At 43.7% G+C, this 24,757-nt stretch overlaps 1 non-coding gene across 1 annotated transcript; it reads left to right on the forward strand.

The window, feature by feature from the left end:
- Positions 1 to 19,048: 19,048 nt before the first annotated feature.
- LOC114817243 lies at positions 19,049 to 19,186 on the forward strand. Its single transcript, XR_003765092.1, has one exon. It is a non-coding gene; the product is annotated as a small nucleolar RNA SNORA7 (small nucleolar RNA).
- Positions 19,187 to 24,757: the final 5,571 nt, after the last annotated feature.

Genomic DNA, 24,757 nt, shown 5'->3' on the forward strand with positions numbered 1-24,757 from the left:
CCATTCAAATTCTACAGGTTCACATACTCACCTGAATGAATTTATTACTACCAACATTCATTTATGCTTGAAAAGAATAATGTCTCCCCAAAATGTCCGGAAAAATCACTAATTAAAAGTTATTCAGGGCATTTAAGATAAGCAATGGTCCTTACCACATTTAAGGATAAAAATATACATCACTCTCTAGAGAATCCACTTGAGGTGTGTTCATGTACTGATAAAAAGTATGTTTTAGGTACTAGAATCTAAGTATCATTTAAATAATCCACTTCAAATGCCGCCCCCCCTCCCCCCGATAAAATCCTGAATTTGCCATTCTTCATGAATAGCATACTATTTTCATATCAGAAATCTCTGAGGAAAATTTCCAATTTCATTAAAAATGTAATCTCAATTCACACAAAGAAAACTAGAATGCTAATTTTAGAAACTTGTGTAGTTTCTTAATTGAAATTTTACATTCTGATAAGAAAAGTCCAGGAATTCCCTAGTGTTTATTGTCCATGGAAATAGTTCACCTGGGAAATGGGAAATTCCACTGAAATATTCAATTCTTTTCTCCTTTGAATTTCTTTTTATTGAAACTTGTTCTCTTCCTCACTGTCACTAGATTTAATTTAAACTTGTGTAGAAGAATTATTAAACCAGTGAAAAGAGTGTTTTCTTTTGACAGTTGCAGTTCCTCCATAATGGTCTTTTTTTCTCCATTAATGGTCAAGAAGCAGCTTACAAAAGGGCAGAGAAACCCAGACCCAAATTGGAACTAAGAAAGAAAATTGCAGGCATTGTGAAGGAATTTATTCACCTCCTACCATCCTTCCTTGTTACAGCATCTAAATGGCAGGCTCAGAGAAGCAGTGTGGCCTACTGGTTAGAAGATGGGGTCGGGAATCAGAAGAACCTGGGCTCTAATGCTGGCTTTACCACTTGGTTGTGTGACTTTGGGCAAATCCCTAAGCTTCCTGTGCCTCAGTTGCATTATTTATTCATTAATATTAATGTCTGTTTCCCCCTCTAGACTGTGAGCTTGTTGTGGGAGGAATGTGTCTGTTTATTGTTATATTGTACTCTCCCAAGTGCTTAGTACAGTGTCTTGCACACAGTAAGCACTCAATAAATACCACTGAAAGACAAGAATGATTGAATGGATGGATGGAGACTGTGAACCCCATGTGGGACAGAGATTGTATTTACCCCAATGCTTAGTTAAATGCCTGGCACTTAGTAAGTGCCAACACGTATCAGAAAAATAAAACAACGAAAAGTCCTCTAGGTTCCAAAAAGAAGCTTGCGTTGAATGCAATCCAATGCTCCAACTGTCCTACTTGCATAGCATCACTTTTTGGCCATAGAATGTCAATAGTAATAATTAAGAGATTTATTAAGCCTTTTCTATGTGTGAAGGACTGTATTAAGTGTGGGGTAGATTCAACACCATCAAATCAAATACAATCCCTTTCCCCTCACGGGTCTCACAGTCTAAATGGGAGGGAGAATAAGCATTCCATTCCCAACAAACTGAGACCAAGAGAAATTAAGTGAAATGCCCAAGGTCACATAGCAAGCAAAGAGAGCTGGGATTTGAACCCAGGTCCCCTGCCAAGCAAGCTTGTGCTCTTTCCAAGAGACCAAACTATTTATTCTCACTTTGCTCCTGAAACTGCTATTGCAGTGCTCCACAATTATTTATCTGGGCAGTGAATTGGGAGTCGCCAGAAACACTGAGGTCAGGAAAATTAAGTAAATTTTTCCTCTCTATCCATTTGCCCCATGTAAACTATTTGGATCAACCTCTTAAAGAGATTTACCATGCACACGGGATAATCAGTAGGTGACTCTAAATCCCACCCGTGAAAATCAGTGTGATAAATGGTTTGTTCAACTTGAGGAACTACTCATGTGTAATGCTAGTCCCTGAACTGGCTATTCCTTGGAGTTCTTAATGTGTTTTGATAGGTCTGACTGCTCAATTGAATAAAAAAGCAGAAGATTATTCTACTTCTTGGTCTGATGTCTCCTTATGCGTCCCACACCATTAGCATCATCACCATTAACAGTCTTACCCATGGTCTTTGTTTAGCGTTGAGACATAGAGCACTGAGGCCATAAGTTCCGTATGGGACAGGGACCGTGTCCAACCGGATTTGCTTATATTGACCTCAGCTCCTAGTACAGTGCTTGGCACTGTCCATGGTAGGAATGGAATGGATATGCCTCTGCTTGACTCTCCCTCCCATAGTTGAGACTGGTAAAGTACTGGAAATTCTCCAGGTGCAACCCTAAGAGGTGGCTTAACAAATACCGCAGTCATTATTATTATTATACAAAGATGAGAGTATTTAATAGAAACAATTGGTGGTTCTCTACTTGAAGAGTTTATAAACTAATATGGGGGACACCAGTTGCTCAATATAGTATAGGTAAAAGAATAAGAGAATAGATCGATAGAAAGGTACAAAAGCAGAGGCAGGCAACTGAATAAATAAATGAATAACATAGTGGAAACAAATATAATCAATCAGTCAATCTTATTTATTGTTTACTTTGTGCAGAGTACTGAATGAAGCTCTTGAGAAAATGTATGACAATAGTGTTGGTAAAAATGATCCCTATCTACAAGGAGCTTACAATCTACAGAGATGACAGATATTAAAACCATCTTACAAAGAGGGGAAATAGAAGAGTATAAAGATATTTACAGAGACAGAGAAAGAAAGGGTGGATATAGCAAGAAAGGTAGAGAATCCAGAACTAAACTCTGCGGGAAACTCATAGTTAAAGGATAAGGAGAGAAAGAAGACCCACCAAAGGAGGCTGAGAATGAGTGATTGGAGAAATTAAAAAAACAACCAACATAAGAAAAACAGCGCCTGGGAGATAAAGGATCTGGGTTCTAATCCAGGTTCCACCACTTGCCTGATATTCTAGTCTCTTCCCCCATAACACTTATGGACATATTTTGTGTATGTGTGTATATAGGTACATATTTATAATTCCATTTATTTTATTAATGATGTGCATAGATCTATAATTCTATTTATTTATATTAATGTTATCGATGCCTGTTTACTGGTTTTGATGTGTCTCCCTGCTTCTAGTCTGTGAGCCCACTGTGGGCAAGGATTGCCTCTGCTGAATTGTGCTTTCCAAGCGTTTAATACAGTGCACACCGTAAATGCTCAATGACTACGATTGAATGAATGAATGAATTTTTAAATTATACATTCCAAATCACCTATTTATTCATATAATGTCTGTCTCCCCCTCTAAACTGTAATCTCAATGTAGACTGGGAAGTTTTCTTCTACTTCTGTTTTATTCAATGTTATATTTATTGAGTAAATACTGTGTGCAGACTGCTGTCCTAAGCACTTGGGAGACTGCAGTATAACAATACAACAGTTGGAAGACACATTCCCTGCCCCCAAAAGAGCTTACAGTCTAGAGGGCTAGGCAGACAATATAAATAAATAAATTCTGAATATGTACATAAGTGCTGTGGGGCTAGAGGTAAAGGGGTGAATAAGAGAACAAATCAGGGGGATGAATATGGGAATAGGAGAAGAGGAAATGAGGGCTTAGTCAGGGATGACCTTTTGGAGGACCTATGCCTTCAATACGTTTTGAAGGTGGAGCGAGTAATTTTCTAGTCTCCCAAGCACTTAGACCAGGGCCCTGCACATATAATTACTCAATGAATACTATTTATTGATTGATTGTTGGGACCTTGGGCAAGTCATTTAACTTATCTGCGACTCGGGTTCCCTCATGCACAAGATGGGGATTAAACACCTGTCCTCCTTCTGCCTTTGACGGGTAATCCCATGTGGGCCAGAGATTGTGTCTGACCTTATAGTCTTGTCTCTACCCCAGTGTTTAGGGCAGTGCTGACACATAGTAACCTCTTAACAAATATCACAATTAGTATTATTAAAATAAGATCCAGTCCAGAGAGGAAATTTGTAGGAGAAGGGAATAGTGAACTGCTAAAATCTGCATGAGGTCCAAGAGCATGAAGGCAAAGCGGAGCCTGTAGATTTTGCCAATTAATAAATTCATTCAATTCAATAGTATTTATTGAGCGCTTACTATGTGCAGAGCACTGTACTAAGCGCTTGGGATGAACAAGTCGGCAACAGATAGAGACAGTCCCTGCCGTTTGACGGGCTTACAGTAATAAATGGCATTTATTGAGATATTTGAGCAGTGACTGTGTGACTAAGTACTTAAGAACGAGTTGTTACAACAGAGTTGGTAGACACAGTCCCTGCCCATAACAAACTTACAGTTTCGAGCGGGAAACAACTATTAACATAACTTATAAACATGTTCATAATTTATGAAGGATCTATGAATTTGCCAATTGGGGATCACTGGAAATTATGCTGAACACAGACTCACAGATGCTTAAAAAATATTAGAGGGGGAGTTGCATTCCTCTGAGTTTTAAGGGAAACCAGAATTCTGCTACTCTATCCCCTTGCCATACAGTTAAAGTGGCAAGAATCACTTCTTAATGACTGTTGGTACATCATTACCCTTAAGATGATGCTGGCGTGAAAGAAAAAAAAACATTTTAGTGAGCATTTTTGTTTCTCTTTCTTTTCCTCTATTTTTTTTTTATTTGCTTCCTCCAAGTTAGAGAAAAGAAAAGAAATCTTTTTATCACTGACAGTTTGGAAACCTGCATCAAGACTCCAAAGAATATACTGGTGCTTAACTTCTGTCAATGCTGGGATCTCATGATTTTAAGGAATACGACTTTAAAGGGACAAGTTAAAACCAAAAAGGCTCAAGAGAATTTCGTATATAAGTGGATAATGCAGTCAAATATTTGAGGGGATTTCAGATGAGATTCATCCAACATTTGTTCTTCATATCACCCAAGTCTTGAATGAATCTTTCCATGTCTACGCCTTTCTGTTTCCTAATCCATGGGGTGTGGGTTGCTAAAATCTGCACTCTGATTACCATCATAAATGACTACACGGCTGCTCTAGCACCATTTTATTGCCTTATTTATCCACTTTGAAAGGAGCTTTAAAATCCTGAGCAAAATCTCAGGGGAAACCTCAAAGATTCATTCTTCTTTGGAACACCGGGGAGTCTGTAGTGCTTCATAAACAGGTACTTCTTCCTGGAGCAGTGACAAAGCAAGGACTGATCCCTTCAAGAACTGCTATGGTGACTGATTTTAACGTTGCTAATTTGGTTGGTTGAGTTTGTAATTACTTGCTGTTCACAATCCACTGTTACTGTCTTGCATATCTGTCTGGGCTTACTTTTGGGCAGGGAGCATGCAGCGTGGCCTAGTGGATAAGAGCCCCGGGCCTGGGAGTCAGAAGGACCTGGCTTCTAATTCCATCACTTGACTTCTGTGTGACCTTGGACAAGTCCGTCTCCCCCGATTAGACTGTAAGCCCGTTAGAGGGCAGGTACTGTCTCTATCTGTTACCGATTTGTACATTCCAAGCGCTTAGTACAGTGCTCTGCACATAGTAAGCGCTCAATAAATACTATTGCATGAATGAATGCTCTGTGCCTCAGTTACCTCATCCGTAAAATGGAGATTTCCCTCTCAAGGCTGCACCTAGAGAGTTTCTGGTACTCTATTAGTCTTGACTAGGGGAGGGAGAGTCAAACAGAAGCCTACCCATTCCATTTCTCCTGTGGGCAGTGGCTAGCGAGAGGAAGGCAATCTGATATAAATCAAAACTCACCTGTGCCAGGCAGAAGTGGTGTGGGAGAGAGTTGAGGATGGAGACTCGATTTTACTGTGCAGAAGGAGGCAGTGGTAGACCATCTCTCGATTTTTATCAAGAAAACTCTCTGGATACACTACCAGAATGATTGCAGATGTAGAGAAAGGTGCTCTGGGAGAGACATGTACATGGAGTAGCTATGGGGAGGAGACGACTCGACAGCATAAAACAAAAATGGGGATTAAGATTGTGAGCCCCAAGCTGGACAGGGACTGTGTCCAATCTGACAACCTCTTATCTACTCCAGCGCACAGTATAGTAACTGGAACATATTAAGCACTTAACAAATACCACAATCATTATCATCATCATTATTAATATCATCTTGTACCTACCCCAGCATTTAGCTCAGTGGTTGGCCCAAACTAAGCAATTCATAAATACTATAATTAACTGACTCAAAGAAATTTACTGCCCAATAGTCTTGACTCTCAAATCATGTATTCAAATCCCACTGTTACTGTCTTTTATTAATAAAAATGGACACATTTAGTGTCGACATGATTTGGAGTGAAGAGCAAAACAGTAATATGGATAATATCATTTTGGTACACACTCTGACAAGCAATGGGATAGACTTAGTCTTGGGGGGGAAGGATAGGTATTTATCCCCATTTTATAAATGAGAAATCTGAGGCACAGAGACATCAAATGACTTCTCCAAGTCACACAACAGGCAAAGGGGGAGATTGGGATTAGAACCCAGATGTTCTGACTCCCAGTCCTGTGGTCTTTCCACCGGATCATGCCGCAATCCTTTGTCTCAGCTCTGTGATGGCCCTGCTTTGTGAACTCGGGCAAATCACTCAACCTCTCTGTTCCTCAGTTTCCTCATTAAAATAGGGAAATAGCTGCCTCATCCTCTATCAGGGACATGCTGAGAAAATAAATATATCATTGTCTGACAGCATTTTAGGAAAATAAAAATGCCCTAGAAATCTCATGTCCTAATATGCTGGAACAAAATTTACCTTTGTTGCTGCTTCCTCTCCCTTCTCACATCTCACGGCCAGAGGCCTCTTACAATTAAATGATCTTGTACGTTGCTACTGGGATAAAAAATGAAACTTTTAGTACTGATTTGAGCCCATTTTTCTGTGACTAAGATTACTCTGCTATTACGAAGTCAAGGAAAAGACATTATTTGTTTAGTATTTGGAATGTTTGGGAAGTTCAGCCTATTTTAAACAATCAGGACTCCATCCCCAGTGATATTGAGATAATTGTTTTTCATATTATCTTTATACTTCTCTCCAATAATTCCATTAAAGAATGAGCCTTGGGCTCTTAAAAAGTCTTATTTTACTTAAGTCCATTTATCAAGTCTCTAAGCAATGCATTTAAACAAAACCCAAATTCTTTTTTTCATTTCCCACATTTCTTAATCAAGCACCTTCCTGGGTAGGGAGATGTGGGATGGGAGCCTCCCAGACTCACTGGGAAAGGGGGGGGGGGTCTTGGCTTCCTTCTCGCTCTCCAATGCCACTTTCTCACCATGCCACCGCCCCCATCCCTCTCTTTCCTTTCCCTTTAAATCCTTGTCATCCACCTCTACCACCCACTGCAATTACTAGTTACGGTCATCTACCGTCCCCCATCAACTTCCTAAACCATTTTGATCCCTTTCATATATTCCTTTTCTCATTCTCCATCCCTACATTGATCCATAGGGAATTCAATATTCATGTTGATGTCCCTGATGACACTTACACTGTCCACCTCCTCTCACTCCTCTACTCCAGTGACCTCCTGTTCCACCCCAACTCACACACTCACCAACTTGTTCACACATTGGATCTGATAATCTTTAGTTATTGAACAATCTCTACCATTACCTGAAATTCCTCTATCGGACCACAACTTCCTCACCTGGTCCCTTTCCCATACAATACCCCCCACAAATCTGTTCTGTTCCCCCACAGAGACCTTTATTCTTTTGACCCCATCCAATATTCTATAAGCCTCTTGCCCTGTTTGGTCTTCTTACCCAGACTACCTTCTCTTGACTCATCAATCAACTCCTTCGACACCACTGTCTCTGCTGAACTCAACTCCCTTGCTCTCCTGTCCCTCTGCCTATCTCATACTATTGACCCACAACCCTAGATCGCATCCACAATGTGCCTCCCTGCTCCTGTGTCTGAGCTGTAGAGCACTTTTGGCAGAAATGCAGGCATCTCTCTGACCTTTCCACCTTAAATTCATTCTTACCTGCTTCAATTCGGCCCTCTCCCCTGCCGGAAAACAATACATCTCCTTCCTAATTCACTTCTATACCTGTTGACCCTGCCAATTTTTCCGGACATTTAACTCCCTCCTCAAGGGCATTGGTTACACGGGACTCTTCTTGTCAGGGAAAGAGGAGTCATGTAGCACACGGGAGCAGCTTTGATCTCCAGCCCAGCATTCCTGGAGCCATTTGGGTACTGGGTGACTGAGGGAGAAGCCTGTTCTGTGGCCACAATGGGGAGTATCCAAGGAGGCTAAGAAGTGGCTGTTATACCCACCAGGTGTGCCTAGACCAAGCCTGGAGCAGGTGCCCAGGTGGCTGGGAGGGAAGCCTATTGGCTAGGCCACTGAGGGTGGGGGGGGGGGGAACACATCAAGGGAGGAAAGCCTACAAAACCCACATCTTCCTCTTGACTGTGATGGCGACAGGGCACAAGAGACTGGAAGCCATGGAGACGTCAAGGTTGACAGATCCCTTTTAAAGTCTCCTGGTTTATTTTCTTATGTGGCCACACGGTAGCATTACTGAGGCAGCAGAGAGGATGCCAGAGCAGGGATTAATCACTAGCAACTGCCTCCCTCCCAAGGCTCTCCCTCTTCTCTTTCCCTATTCCCTCCCATTAATAAAAACAATACTTTTGCTACCTTCATTAGTGTCTTATTGTTTGGATAGAGCTCCTCAAGAATGGCACTGGGGAATTCTAGGCAGCTGCTTCCAAAGCAGTCTGCTAGGCACGCCGTTGTTTTACAAGGAGACGTCAACTACGCCAGCTTCTCTAGGGGAATGAAATATCATGACTGAATGAACGGTGCAAAAACACTCAGCTCCTGCCATTATCCTTTTGAAAAAAGAATGTTCCAACCTCTCCCTTAATTTGTGACTGCAAAACCTGCCTGCATGACAGTTGTTATCCAGAAGGCTCTTTCATGTAGCTGATGTTCAGAAGGTGAGCACCTTCCTCTTTGTGAGGGGGGAAAAAAAGCAATTTTGGGCTTCCAGGTTTCATTTGGATATTGTCCCCTCAGCAGAAGCTTGTGTTTACAGAGATTTGGACAGATGGCTAATGCAACATTCTATAGAGATAATCTCTGCATTGTTCGTATTTGAAGACCACAATGATGGGGAAATTCACCTAGGGGCGGGTGTTTGGCTGAAAAGGCTGAGATGGGAGCCATGCTCTGGGCCATATTGAGCAAATCTAAGTGCACTTATCTGAAGGGTCAGTGCTTGCAGTCTTGGGAGAACCTGAGTCTGCTAGGAACTCTGGTAACCTTAAGTCATCTTGACTCTAAAACAGAGGTTAAAATAGAAGCACTATGGCATAGCAAATAGAGCACATCAGAAGGACCTGTGTTCTAATCCTGAATTTGTCACTTGTCTGCTCTGTTACCTTGAGCAGTTCACTTAACTCCTTTGTGCCTGCTACCTCATTTTCCAAATGAGGTAAACCCCATGTGAGACATGGACTGTGTCCAACCTGATTATCTGATTATCTACCACAGCAATTAGTATAGGGCCTGGCATGTAATTAGCTCTTAAAAAATTCCATTTAAAGAAACATAACGATCTTTGTGGTATTTTTAAGCACCTATTATGTGCTAGGCATTGTACTAAGTGACAGGGTATGTACAATATAATCAAATTGGGCAGAGTCTTTGCCCCACATGGGGCTCAGAGTGTTAATAATGTGGTCCTGATGATGTTGATAGCTAATCGATACAGTCTGTGTGTTAACACACTGCTTCTCCAATAAGAAGACTATTGATGCCTGCTTACTTGTTTTGATATCTGTCTCCCCCCTTCTAGACTGTGAGCCCATTGTAGGCAGGGATTGTCTCTGTTGCTGAACTGTACTTTCCAAGTGCTAGTACAGTGCTCTACATACAGTGAGTGCTCAATGCGTATGATTGAATGAATGAATGAATGAAAGACTAACCTGGCCATGAAATGAGAGGGTGTTCCAGAACAGAAGAAGGGCGTGGCAAGAGGTCAGTGGCGAGATAGACAATATCGAGGTTCAGTGAGTAAATTGGCATTAGTGGAGCAAAATGTGCTGGCTGGTTTTAGTAGAGGAGTAGCAAGGTGAGGTGAGAGGGCCAGAAACCGGTGAAGACCATCTATCATCGAACTGGACTAAGACCTGCCCGAGGACTCCGAGATCTCTCCTCTAAGCAGCCTCAGCTTGAATGGCGATCGGAACCACTGTCTACCATCTGCCTGCCCACCAGCCCCCGGCCAGGATTGCTGGACATTCCATTCCAGATCTGCTACGGCCAAGCTGCCAATTTCTTCCCCTTTCTAATTTCTCTGTGGTCAGATCAGGATATGGCTAACACCCAGGTGATAAAGACCAAACCCACCGTGACCCATGACCCCCAGCTCCTGTCAGCCCATCCCAGTGCTCTCCTCTCCCCTCCCCTCCCCTCCCCTGCTCATTCCATAACTCCTCCCCTCCCCATCCCTGTAATCCCTCTGTCCCAGCACCACCCCTCGTCCTCCTCCCCCTGCATGGGTCCCTGTCAACTGGCTCCCATCCAAACCCTCTCCACCCCTCGCCCCCGTCCCCCCTTGCCCCTCCACAGCTGATGCCAAGTGTAGCCTGTGGAACCCCCCTCCATCATAGGGAAGCTCCCCTACAACCTTGACCTGTTCCTGTCCCGCTCTTTCCTACTCCTCTCCATCACTGAAATCTGGCTCACCCCTGATGACACGGTCTCCTCTGCTGCTCTCTCCAGCAGAGGCCTCATCTTCTCCTACTCTCCAGACTCACTGGGAAAGGAGGAGATATTGGCTTCCTTCTCATGTGCCAATGCTACTTTCACACCATTCCACCTTCCCCCATCCCTTTCTTTCCCTTTCTTCGAAGCCCATGTCATCCGCCTCTACCACACAGTACAGATTCTAGTAGTTGCCACCTTAGGTCCCACCTCCAACTTCTTTAACCATTTTGATCCCTTTCTCACAGTTCTTCCTTCCTCACCATGCCCACATCAATCCTTGGGGGCTTCAATATCCACATAGATGTTCCTGATTATCTTTCTGCCTCCGAACCTCTATCCCTTGTCAACTCCGCTGACCTCTTGCTCCAACCCACCTTGCTCAGTCACCAACTTGGGCACACACTTAATCTCATCATCTTTAACCATGCACAATTTCTACCCTCACCAACTCTGCAATCCCTTTATCTGACCCCAACCTCTTCACTTGCCTCCTCTCCCCCACACACCTCCTCTCTGTAAACCTCTACTATTCCCCCACAGAGACCTCCAATCTTTGAACCCCATTTAATTTCCTCAACTCATCATGCCCCACTTAGCCTCCATACCCAAACTACCCTCCCTTGATGACCAAATAAACATTCTTAAAACCACCCACCGTACGGAACTCAACTCACTTGCTACCCTAGCCCTTTATTTATCTCACACCACTAACCCACAGCCCTGGATCACCAGCACTGTCCACCTCCTTAGCTTTTGTGCACAGGCCACAGAGCGCTGCGACCAGAAATCTAAATATCAGACCAACTTCATCCGCTAAAAGTTTATCCTTATTTGCTTTAACTCTTCCTTCTCCTCTGTTCAGCAAAATTCTCCATCCTTATTGACACCCAGGCCCATCATCCTCACCAGTTGTTCCAGACATTTAACTTCCTCCTCAGGCCCACGCCCCCCCCCCCCGCCATTACTTGCCCCCACTAACCTGGTTCCTTACTTTATTAAGAAAAGTAACACATTCAGGTGTGAGCTCCCTAAAATCGCCCATGACCCTCCTCAGGCCCTCCCCTTTCTAGTCCCCTCTTCAACTCTCCCATCCTTCCCAGTCATATCTCTATAGGAGATCAGGTGATCTCCACCTATGCATATGACCCCATTCCTCAGCACCTCATCAAAACTCTCACCCCCTTCATTTTTACCTCCCTAACGACCTTCTTCAACTGTTTGTTCCACAATGGCTTCTTCCCCACTGCTTTCAAATATGCCCATGACTCCCCATCCTAAAATACCCTCATAGACCCCACGTCACCCTCCAGTTATCGCACCACCACCCTCCTGCCACAACTCTCCAAACTCCTTGAGTGAGTAATCTACACCCGCTGCCTTAAATTCCTCTCCTCCAATTCTCTCCCTGACCCCCTCCAATATGAGCGCTGTCCTCTTCACTCCATAGAAGCCACCCTCTCAAAGGTCACCAATGATCTTCTTGCCAAATCCAATGGCCTCTACTCCATCCTAATCTCTTCTACCTCTCAGCTGTGATCCACTCCTTTCTCGGGGAAACATTATCTAACTTTGGCTCCACTGAATCTGTCCTCAGCTGGTTCTCCTCTTACCTCTCTGGCCAATCATTCTCAGTCTCCTTTGCGAGCTAATCCTCTGCCTCCCAGCCCCTAAGTGTGGGGGTCCCTCAAGGCTCTTTTCTGAGACTCCTTCTATTCTCCATCTACACCCACTCCCTTTGAGAACTCATTCACTCCCGCAGCTTCAGCTACCACTTCTATGCAGATGATACCCAAATGTACATCTCCAGTCCTGATCTCTCTTCTTCTTTCCAGTCTTGCATCTCCTTCTGCCTTCAAGACGTCTCTATTTAGATGTCTTCCCATCACCTCAAACTTGTCCAAAATGGAGTTCGTTAGCTTCCCACCTAAACCCTGTCCTTCCCATGACTTTCCTAACACTGTAGACTGCACCTCTATTCCTTCCTGTCTCACAAGCCCATAAGAATTTCTTGACTCCTCTGTCTCATTCAACCCACATATTCAATGGGTCACTAAATCCTGTCAGTCCCACTTTCACAGCATTGCTAAAATCCACCTTTCCTCTCTATCTAAACTGCTATCACATTAATACAATCACTCATCCTATCTCGCCTGAATGACTGCATCAGCCTCCTTGCTGACCTCCCAGCCTCCTATTTCTCCCCACTCCAGTCCATACTTAATTCTGCTGCCTGGAACTACAAAAAAGTTCAAGACATATCATCCCCCTCTTCCTCAACAAACTCCAGTGGTTGTCCATCCACCTCTCATCAGATGAAAACTCCTAACCTATAGCTTTAAAGCGCTCCACCACCCTGCTCTCTCCTATCTCACCTCACTTCTCTCCTCCTACATCCTAGTCCTCACACTTCATTCCACTAGTGCTACCCTTCTCACTCTGCCTCCATCTCACCTGTCTTGCTGCCGACCCCTTGTCCACATCCTGCCTCTGGCCTGGAACACCCTCCCTCCTCAAAACTGACAGATAATTACTCTCACACCACTTCATAGGCTTATTCATTCAATCGTATTTATTGAGCCCTTAATGTGTGCAGAGCACTGTACTAAGCACTTGGAAAGTACAATTTGGCAACAGAAAGAGACTATCCTTATCCATGCCGGTCTTACAGTCTAGAAGCAGGGAGACAGACATCAAAACAACTAAACAGACATCAATATAAATAAGTATAATTATAGATATGTACATATATACACAAAGTGCTGTGGGGCAGGGAGAGGTGGGTAGAGAAAAAGGAGCAAGTCAGGGAGATGTGGAGGGGAGGGGGAGCTGAGGAACAGTCGGGCTGAGTCTGGGAAGAGGTGAGCCTTCAGTAGGGCTTTGAACGGGGGCAGAGTGATTGCCTGGCAAAGGAATTCCTAAAAAAGGAATTCATTCAATCATTCAATCGTATTTATTGAGCACTTCCTGTGTGGAGGGCAGTTATTAAGTACTTGGAAAGTACAATTCAGCAATAGAGACAATCCCTGCCCACAACGGGCTTGTGGTCTAGAAGAGTTGGCACTGACTCATTATTGTGGGTTTGGACAAGTCATTCATTATTATTTTTTAATGATCCGGGCCTTAACTTTCCCATCAATAAAATTGAGATATTTGCCCTATTCTAGAATTCTAAGCAGTCTGAAAGAGAGGCAGTGTCTCTGATTTCTCCCATAACTCTCCCATACAGTGGTTGGTGTGCTATGGACATTATAAATACCGCTGACTGCCTTTTACACTAGATGAGAGAATTATGTGGAAGCACTTTCATCTTTTATGCAGAAAGTTGCTTCAGGAATTTGTCATGTTTTTAGAACTGATTATGACTAGAACCGCTTAGCCTGCAGAGATTCTGTAACTCTGGGGAGAGTTAACAGTAGGCAAGATGGAAAGGACAATACCCTCTTTTTGTCTCAATGCAGAGACAGGCCTAAATATGATTGAATGAATGAATGAACCCTGAAATGCGAGAAAAACTGTTAATAATGATGGTATTTATTAAGCATTTATTATGTGCAAAGCACTGTTCTTAGGGCTAGGGGGGATACAAGGTGATCAGGTTGTCCCACGTGGGGCTCACAGTCTTAATCCCCATTTTAAAGATGAGGTAACTGAGGCACAGAGAAGTGAAGTGACTTGCCCTAGTGACACAGCTGACAAGTGGTAGGGCTGGAATTAGAACCCATGACCCCTGACTTCCAAGCCCGTGCTCTTTCCACTGAGCCAAGGCAGAGTAGCAATTTTAGATATACATAAAAATCATGATGGCATTTGTTAAGCGCTTACTATGTGCCAAGCACTGTTCTAAGCGCTGGGGTAGATACAGAGTCATCAGGTTGTCCCACGTGGGGCTCACAGTCTTCATCCCCATTTTCCAGATGAGGTAACTGAGGCACAGAGAAGTTAAATGACTTGCCCAAAGTCACACAGCAGACAAGTGGAGGAGCCCGGCTTAGAGCCCACAACCTCTGACTCCCAAGCCCCAGCTCTTGACCCTAAGCCATGCTGCTTCTCTACATAATAATATATTATGTATATGTATATAGTAATATGCATAATGTACATAATAGCAATAAGAACAAAAGCAATAATAATAATTAAGGTACTTGTTAAGCCCTTATTACAATCTGCCAGGCACTGTACTAAAGCCATAGGGTAGATACAAGTAAATCAGGTTGGACAAAGTCTCTGTCCCACATGGGGTTCACAGTCTTAATCCCCATTTTACAGATGAGGTGAGGCACAGAGACATTAAATGACTTACCTAAGGTCATTCAGCAGAGAAGTGGCTGATCTGGGAGTAGAATCCATGTCCTTCTGACTCCCAGGCCCGTGTTCTATCCACTAGGCTGCGTCGTACTTGAATTGCACTTATTATGTACCGGGCAGTGGGGTAGCTATAATATAGCTATGGAAATATATAATAATTGAGAAGCAGCGTGGCTCAGTGGAAAGAGCCTGGGCTTGCGAGTCAGAGGTAATGGGTTCTAATTCCTGCTCTGCCGCTTGTCAGCTGTGTGACTTAGGCAAGTCACTTAACTTCTCGGTGCCTCAGCTACCTCATCTGGAAAATGGGGATTAAGACTGTGAGCTTCTCGGGGGACAACCTGATTACCCTGTATATATCCCAGCGCTTAGAACAGTGCTCTGCACATAGTAAGCGCTTAACAAATACCAACATTAGATTAGATAATATGATTGGGCACAGTCCCTATTCCACATGAGGCTCAAAGTATAAGTAGGAGGAGTAGGAATAATAGTGGAAACAGCATTTCAGCGCTGATTATGAGCAGAGCAGTTTGCAAGGGGTTAGGAAAGACTCCACAGCTGGGATTTAGACATGGCCTCACAATCTAAAGATAAAAGATAAAAAGTCAGCTGATAGCATACATCTGTATGTGCATGTGCCTGTGTGTGTTTTTTCCAGGGGAAACAGGACATTAGGGAACTGTCCCTAAAATGGTAAAAACTGCTTCCCCTCCCTTTAAATGCCAGAAGTGACCCCTAAAATACTTCCATGTTGGCATTAGTTTATAAAACAATATAGACGTCCACTGGGAAACTTCACACCTTATCAATGACTGTTCATTCATTCAATCATTCATTCAATTGGACTTATTAATAATAATAATAATGATGATGATGGCATTTGTTAAATGGTTACTATGTGCCAAGCACTCTTCTAAATGCTGGGGTAGATACAAGGTAATCAGATTGTCCCCTGTGGGGATCACAGTTCTAGTCCCCATTTTACAGATGAGGTAACTGAGTCACAGAGAAGTGAAGTGGCTTGCCCAAGGTCAAGCAACGGACAAGTGGCAGAGCCAGGATTAGAACCCATGTCCACTGACTCCCAAGCCCGGACTCCTTCCACTAAGTCAGGCTGCTGTGCAGAGCTCTGTACTAAGTGCTTGGAAAGTACAAATTGGCAACAGTTAGAGACAATGGCTACCCAACAATGGACTCACAGTCTAGAAGAGGGGGGAGACTGACAACAAAACAAGTAGACAGGCATCAATAACATCAAAATAGATAAATAGAATTATACACATATAATTCACAATATACACAATACACATTACAAGATACACATAATACACAATATACACATCATTAATAAAATAAATAGAATAATAAATATGTACAAATATACATGAGTGCTGGAAGGCAGGGAAGGGGGTAGAGCAGAGGAAGGGAGTAGGGGTGATGGGGAGGGGAGGAGGAGCAGAGGGAAAGGGGGGCTCAGTCTGGGAAGGCCTCCTGGAAGAGGTGAGCTCTCAGTAGGGCTTTGAAGGGGGAAAGAAAGCTAGTTTGGTGGATGTGAGGAGGGAGGGCATTCCACGCCAGAGTAAGGACTTGGGCCAGGGCTCAATGGCTGGTCACTGAGGATGGGCCACACTGAGGAAGTTCACGGCAGAAGAACCGAGTGTGTAGGGTGGACTGTAGAAGGAGAGAAGGGAGGTGAGGTAGGAGGGGGCCAGGTGATGGAGAGTGACTGTCACTGCACCTATTTCTAGGTGCCTTCTTTGACAATTATTGGTAAGTGTTGAGTTAAACTAATGCCTGAAGATGAGATGTGTACTACCATCCTTCCCATCTCTCAAGCCCGCAACCTTGGTGTCGTTCTTGAGACACCAAAAGAAAAGCGGAGTAGCAATACAAGAGAAAGAAATACACCAAGAGAAAGGCGGGTAGCTCTCTTGATGTCGCAAGAGAGCTACCCCAGCTCTCTCATTCACCCTACATATCCAATCCGTTACCAAAACCTGCCAGTCTCACCTTCACAACATTGCCAAGATGCACCTTTTTCTCTCCACCATTACCACATTAGTTCAATCACTCATCCTATCCCAACTAGATTACTGCATCAGCCTCCTTTCTGACCTCCCAACCTCCTGTCTCTCCCCACTTCAGTCTATACTTCACTCTGCTGCCTAGATCATCTTTCAACAGAAACATTCAGGGCATGTCATCCCCCTCCTCAAAAATCTCCAGTGGTTGCTTATCAACCTCTGTATCAAGCAAAAACTCCTCACTCTTGGCTTCAAAGCTCTCCATCACCTTGTTCCCTCCTACCTCACCTCACTTCTCTCCTACATCACAGCCCATACACTCTGCTCCTCTGGTTCCGCTAACCTTCTCACTGTGCCTCGCTCTTGCCTGTCTCGCCGTCGATCCCGGCCCACATACTACCTCTGGCCTGGAATGCCCTCCCTCCTCAAATCCACCAAACAATCACTCTTCCCCCCTTCAAACCCCTAAGGAAGGTGCACCTCCTCCAGGAGGCCTTCCTAAACTAAGCCCCCCTTTTCCTCAGTTCTCCCTCCCATCCCCATCACCTCGATTCAGTCCCTTTGCACTCCCCCCTCCCTGCCCCACAGCACTTGTATATATATATATATATACATATCTATAATTCTATTTATTTATATTAATACCTTTTTATTGCTTTGTTGTGTATACATCTCTAATTCTATTTATTTGCATTGTTGCTACTGATTCCTATTTATTTGTTTTGCTGTCGTCTCCCCCCTTCTAGACTGTGAGCCTGTTGTGGGCAGGGATTGTCTCTGTTGCTGAATTGTACATTTGAAGCACTTAGTACAGTGCTTTGAACACCGTAAGTGCTCAGTAAATACGATTGATTGAAGGAATGAATGAATGAATGTGTACATTATTTCAGAGTGTGGAAAAGACCCTGATGTTGTAATTCACATGAATGTTCATTTTGGAAGTCTTTCAAGAGCATCGCAGCAGCTGCTGCTGAACAATTAAATTGTTCTATCGGTCGGCCTTGGAAAACCAAATGAAAGAAAAAAAGTATCCAAGATGTTGTGAATTGCTTCCACTTTCTATTATCCACAATCCTCCGGCAACAGCCACACTTATAGAACCAGTGAAGCAATGATGCAAAGAGAGAAATGTATATATTAAAAAAAAATGATAGGAAGCAAAACTCTCCATTAAAGGAGCAAAGAACTAAAACACCCCCAAGTGCTTAGCAGATGTGGGCTTAAAGTCATGTCAACCCCAGAGACACTACCACTGAAAAGTAGTAAGAGCTGAATAAGAGAGAATACCCAACAGATTAAAAACAGGGGGATCTAGAATTCTAGGAGGAATATAGAGCATAACTTGAAAGTCATAATAATAATAATAATGTTGGTATTTGTTAAGCGCTTACTATGTGCCGAGCACTGTTCTAAGCGCTGGGGTAGTCATAGGGGAATCAGGTTGTCCCACGTGGGGCTCACAGTCTTAATCCCCATTTTACAGATGAGGGAACTGAGGCACAGAGAAGTTAAGTGACTTGCCCATAGTCACACAGCCAACAAGTGGCAGAGCTGGGATTCAGAGCCTGTGAATGGAAAATTGATTCCTCTATCTACAATCAGTTTAAGATTGCCATAAACCTGTTAACATGGGAATTATTACCTGGAAGTTAGTCATACATCACACAACAGTCTGTGGTTTTTCACAGGCGGAAAGAGCTGTGTCGACTTCAGATTTTTCATGTGCACTATGAGGGGGTAGCTTTCTGTCTGGCTGTTTTGCTCAACGCTTCATCTAGGCTTCACTGTGGACCTCCCAGAGAGTGTGGGGACGGTGTTCAATAAATCACCTGTAGATTGTCATATGCTACAAACAGAGATAAGGTAACATCATTACAAGTATGTAAAGTGATCATTTTTTCTTGCCTTGATTCACCAACGGAGTTCGCCCTAGACCCTATGCTTGTCATGGGCAGGGAACGTGTCTACCAGCTCTTTTATATTGTGCTCTCCTAAGTGATTAATCCCTTCTCAGGATGGCATCTGGAGAGTTTCCAGTATTCTACTGGTCTCAGCTATGGGAAGGAGAATCAAGCAGAGGCCTACACATTCCATTCCTAGCTTGGCCAGTGGCTAGCGAGTGGAAGGCAATCTGTTACAAGTCAAAACTCACCCGTGCTGGGCAGCAGTGGCATGGGAGAGAGTCGAGGGCAGAGACTCGAGCTTACTGCGCAGAAGGCAGCAGTGGTAGACCACTTCTGGATTTTACCAAGAAAACTCTCTGGATCCACTACCAGAACGATTGCAGATGGAGAGTGGGGCGTTCTGGGAGAGATGTGTCCATGGTGTCACTATGGGTCGCTAATGACTTGATGGCTTAAGACAAGACAAGACATTAATGCAATGCTCTGCACACGGTAATCATCAATAAATGTAATTGATTAATTGATCGATCAAAGAATCAACAGTATTTAATTAATACATCTGTGCAGAGCACTGTACTAAGTGACTGAATGAGCTCAGAAGAGTTAGACAAGATACCTGCTCTCAGAAAGCTTACAATCTAGGTGGGAGATCAGCATTAATTAAATTACAGGTGGTGTGGGAAGCAGTTGAGCTTAAACATGTAGACATAAGTGCTACCTGGTGGAGAGATTAGGAGGGGCAAGGGGGCAGGTTAAATACTGATAATAATTATGGTATTTGTTAAGCTCTTACTACATGGCAAGCACTGTTCTAAGCACTGGTGTAGATACAAGGTAATCTGTTGACCCCCATGAGGCTCATAGTCTTCATCCCCATTTTACAAATGAGGTAACTGAGGCACAGGGAATTTGTGACTTTCCCAAAGTAACACAGCTTTTAGAACCCATGACCTCTATCTCCCAAGCCTGTGCTCTTTCCACTAAACCACAGTAAATATCCAAGCCCTTGGTAGGTGAGTACTATAATGTATAGCTGATATAGTGATATTTATTTATTTTTATGTCTGTCTCACCTTTCTCAAGAGTGTAACCTCATTGTGGGCAGGGAATATGTCTACTGCTGTATTGTATTCTCCTAAGTGCTTAATACAGTGCTCTGCATGCAGGAAGTGCTCAATAAATACAATTGAATGAATGAATGAATAAATATGGAAGTGTTGAAGTGGCAGTAAGGTTGGCGGTGTAGAGATGAGAGATTAATCAAGGTAGGCTTCCTGGAGAAGATGGGATTTCAGAAGGGCCTTGAATATGGGGAGAGCAGCGGTTTGCTAGCTATGAATGGAGAGTACCGTGCAGAAGGGAGGACATGAGTAGAGATCACAGTGAGTCAGTTGATTTAAGGGGAGAACAAGTCACAGTGAGTGGGTTGGTTTGCGAGGAATCAAGACTGTGATTTGGGGTATAACGGGGAAGAGGGAGAATAAGTAAATGGGAGGCAGAGCTGATTGACTACTTTAAAGCCAATGGTCAGGGGTTTCTCCTTTATACGAGGAGGAATGGGCAAATATCAGAGGCTTTGAAAGGGATTAAAGATGTTCATAAAATAACATTGTAGAGAAACTTTCCCAGGGACAAAAAGAGGGAGTTCTGCTAGAAAATAATAATTGTGGTACTTTTATGTGGTATTTGCTAAGCTCTTACTGTGTGCCAGGCTTTGTACTAAGCGCTGGGGTAGATACAAGCTTATCAGGTTGGACACACTTCCCATCCCATATGGAGCTCACAGTCTTAATCCCCATTTTACTGATGAGGTAACTGAGGCACAGAAAGGTTAAGTGATTTGCCCCAGGCCACACAGCAGCAGTCAAGTAGTGAAGCTCAGATTAGAACCTAGGTCCTTCAGACTCCCAGGCTCATGCTCATTCCACTAGGCAATGTTGTTTCTTGGTATTATTTGTTAAGTGCTTATTAGGTGTTAAGCACTGAGGTACATACAGTAGAATTCATTCATTCAGTCATTTTTATTGAATGCTTACTGTGTGGATAACATTGACCTAAGCGCTTGGGAGAGTACAGTATCACAATAAACAGACACAATCCCTGCCCACAATATGTTTACAGTCTAGTGGCAGGGAGACAGACGTTAATCTCAATTAAAAAAAAAAAATTACAGATATACATAGTGCTGTGGGGCTGGGTTGGGGGGAATGAATAAAGGAGGCAAGTCAGGATGACTCAGAAGGGAGTGGGAGAAGAGGAAAGGAGAGCTATATCAGGGAAGGCCTCTTGGAGGAGATGTATCTTTAATAGGGCTTCAAAGTGGGGAAGAGTAATTGTCTGAATCCGATCAGACATAGTGCCTGTCTCACAAGGGACTCCTATTCAAAAGATGAGAATAGCACTTAGAACAGTGCCTGGCACATAGTAATCACTTAATCAATACAATAAATAGTATTATTATTATTATATTTAATCACATTTTTACTGATGAAGAAACTGTGCCCAAGGTCACTAAGTAGGCAAGTGATGGAGCTGGGAGAAAACCCAAGCCTTCTAACTCCCAATCCTGTGCTCATTTCACTAGGCAATATTATTAGGGGTCTCAGAAGAAAGGGGAAAAGGTGAAGAGAGGGAGAGCTACCAAAGATAGCAAATTTAACATCTCCACATGGACTCATGATTGTGGCGGGGTTGTCAGAGGCAGTAATAGTTTAGAATTCTTACCATCTCCCATTTTTATTTTTTTGGGGGAAAGGCATAGTTAAGTGTTTACTCTGTGCCAAGCCCTGTACTAAGCACTGAGGTAGATTCAAGTTAATCAGGTCAGACAGAGTCCATGTCCCATATTAGGCTCTCAGTCTTAATCCCCTTTATTCAGATGAGGGAACAGAGGCAAGGAGAAGTGACTTGTCCAAGATCATACAATAGACAAGTGGCAGAGCTCTATCCACAAGGCCATGCAATTCTAGGCTCCTTATAAACCTACTCCTGCAGGAAAACCAGCAAGAAGAAGGGCTAGCAGTGATAGGATCAGGTAAGAGAACAAATAAATCTCTGCAATTCCTGCAAATCTACCTCCAAATACAGAGTCTGTTACCATGAGGCCAGTTTCTTTTTATGGGCAGGTATCCTCCCATTTGGCAATTCATCCTAGATTAGCAAGGCTATAGGATAATCTTCAACCTACCCATGTGACAGATGGTTGAAAATTGTTCAATGCATATATCATCATCATCATCATCATCAGTGATATTCATGCTTCTGGTGTGCAGAGCATTCTTGGGAGAATATGATATAACCAAGTTGGGGGAGACATTCCCTGCCCACAGTGAGTTTACTGTCTAGAGTTGACAGCTTGTATACCCATAGTATATGTATAGTATTAAAACTGTGATATCTGTATCAAACAATTTACATTTCAACACCTTCTTGGTTCATGAGGTTTTAACAAGTACAGCCTAATTTAGCTTTATTTTCCCTTTCAAAATCGATACACCGTCAATGACTTCTCCCTATTTTTTAGAGGTGTTGTTGGGGGGTCAGGGATGTTCCATCCTAAGAAACTATAGGTCAGAGTCGACTATATGTTTCTCGGGGATAGGGCTCAGGTCCGGGCTTGGGAGTCAGAAGTCATGGGTTCGAATCCCTGCTCTGCCACTTGGCAGCTGTGTGACTGTGGGCAAGTCACTTAACTTCTCTGGGCCTCAGTTACCTCATCTGTAAAATGGGGATTAAGACTGTGACCCCCACGTGGGATAACCTGAATATCCTCTATCTACCCCAGCACTTAGAACAGTGCTCTGCACATAGCAAGCACTTAACAAATACCAACATTATTATTACTAACTCTATTGTGCTCTTCCAAGTGTTTAGTATAGTGTTCCGTGCAGAGTAAGTACCCAGTCGGTAATACCGATTCTCTCAAGCCCACAACCTCGGTGTCAACTTTGACTCGGCTCTCTCGTTCATCCCACACATCCAATCTGTCATCAAAACCTGCCGGTCTCACCTTTATAATATCGCCAAGATCCGCCTTTTCCTCTCCACCCAAACGGCTACCTTACTGCTACGGGCTCTCATAATCTCCCGGCTGGATTATTGAGCCAGCCTTCTCTCTGGTCTCCCTTCTTCCTGTCTCTCCCTGCTCCAGTCTATGATACACTCCGCTGCCCGGCTCATCTTCCTGCAGAAACGCTCTGGGCATGTCACTCCCCTTCTTAAAAACCTCCAGTGGTTGCCTATCAACCTCCACACGAAACAAAAACTTCTCATTATAGGCTTCAAGGCTCTCCATCACCTTGCCCCTTCCTACCTTTCCCCTCTTCTTTCTACTGCCCACCCCGCACCCTCTGCTCCTCTGCCACTCACCTCCTCACCGTCCCCCGTTCTCGCCTATCCCGCCGTCGACCCCTGGGCCACGTCCTCCCGCAGTCCTGGAATGCCCTCCCTCCTCACCTCCGTCAAATTAATTCTCTTCCCCTCTTCAAAACCCTACTTAGAGCTCACCTCCTCCAAAAGGCCTTCCCAGACTGAGCGTCCCCTTTTCACTCTGCTCCCTCTGCTCCCCCTCTACCACCCCTTTCACCTCCCCTCAGCTAAGTCCTCTTTTCCCCCCTTTCCCTCTGCTCCTCCCCCTCTCCCTTCCCCTCCTCTCAGCACTGTACTCGTCCGTTCAACTGTATATATTTTCATTACCCTATTTATTTTGCTAATGAGATGTACATCACCTTGATTCTATTTATTGCTATTGTTTTAATGAGATGTTCATCCCCTTGATTCTATTTATTGCTATTGTTTTTGTCTGTCTGTCTCCCCCCATTAGACTGTAAGCCCGTCAATGGGCAGGGACTGGCTCTGTTGCCGATTTGTACATTCCAAGCGCTTAGTACAGTGCTCTGCACATAGTAAGTGCTCAATAAATACTATTGAATGAATGAATACAGATTGATCAACATTCTTCATGAGCAGTCAGATTTGCATATTGGAAAAAGGTAGTGGCTCATAGTGACTTAGTGGATAGTGCCCAGGCCAGGAAGTCAGAAGGATCTGGCTTCTAATCCCAGCTCCTTCGCATGTCTGCTCTGTGACCTTGGGGAAATCACTTAATTTCTCTGGACCTCAGTTACCTCCTCTGTAATATGGGAATTAAGAGTGTTAGCCCCATGTGAGACAGGGACTGTGTCCAACCCGATTAACTTGCTTCTACCACAGTGCTTAGAACAGGGCTTGGCACACAATAAGCACTTAACAAGTAACATTATTATTATTAATCAATGGATCATATGGGCGGTAGGGACTTTTTGGGGTGATCTCATCCAGACATGACCTAATTCAGACCTACAGGGAAACTTCCTGCGCGGAAAAGAAGCTATTTAGTTTTTAAGGACCTGCAGGGAGAAAGATTCACAGCCTCTTTTGGACACCTACTCAATTCTCAACAACCCGACAGAAATTCTCTGTTCTAAGTCATATTCCTCAGGCTGCAGTTGCAGAACTTTTTCTTTCATTCTGACCTCAGAGGAAATACAAAGTGCCTGGACACTAAGCGCAGTGTAATAACTTTATATATTTGAAGACCATTAAATCCCCACTCAGCCCTTTCCTGGTCTCCCTGGGCAAAGAGATCCCAATCCCTCAAGCAATAGTGAAATAAGCAGGCAACATAACCCTGACAGGATCGCTCCATCCTGATGCTTCTGTGAGCAGGGGTATAATGAGAGAAGAGATTTAAGTAAGTGCAAGTCTACATTTTGCAGAATCTCATAGAATTAGACAAGCTCTAAACTGCACCGATTAGAGGTGCTTTGGG

Source organism: Ornithorhynchus anatinus, chromosome 1 (genome assembly GCF_004115215.2).
Source record: "Ornithorhynchus anatinus isolate Pmale09 chromosome 1, mOrnAna1.pri.v4, whole genome shotgun sequence".
Lineage (NCBI taxonomy): Eukaryota > Metazoa > Chordata > Mammalia > Monotremata > Ornithorhynchidae > Ornithorhynchus > Ornithorhynchus anatinus.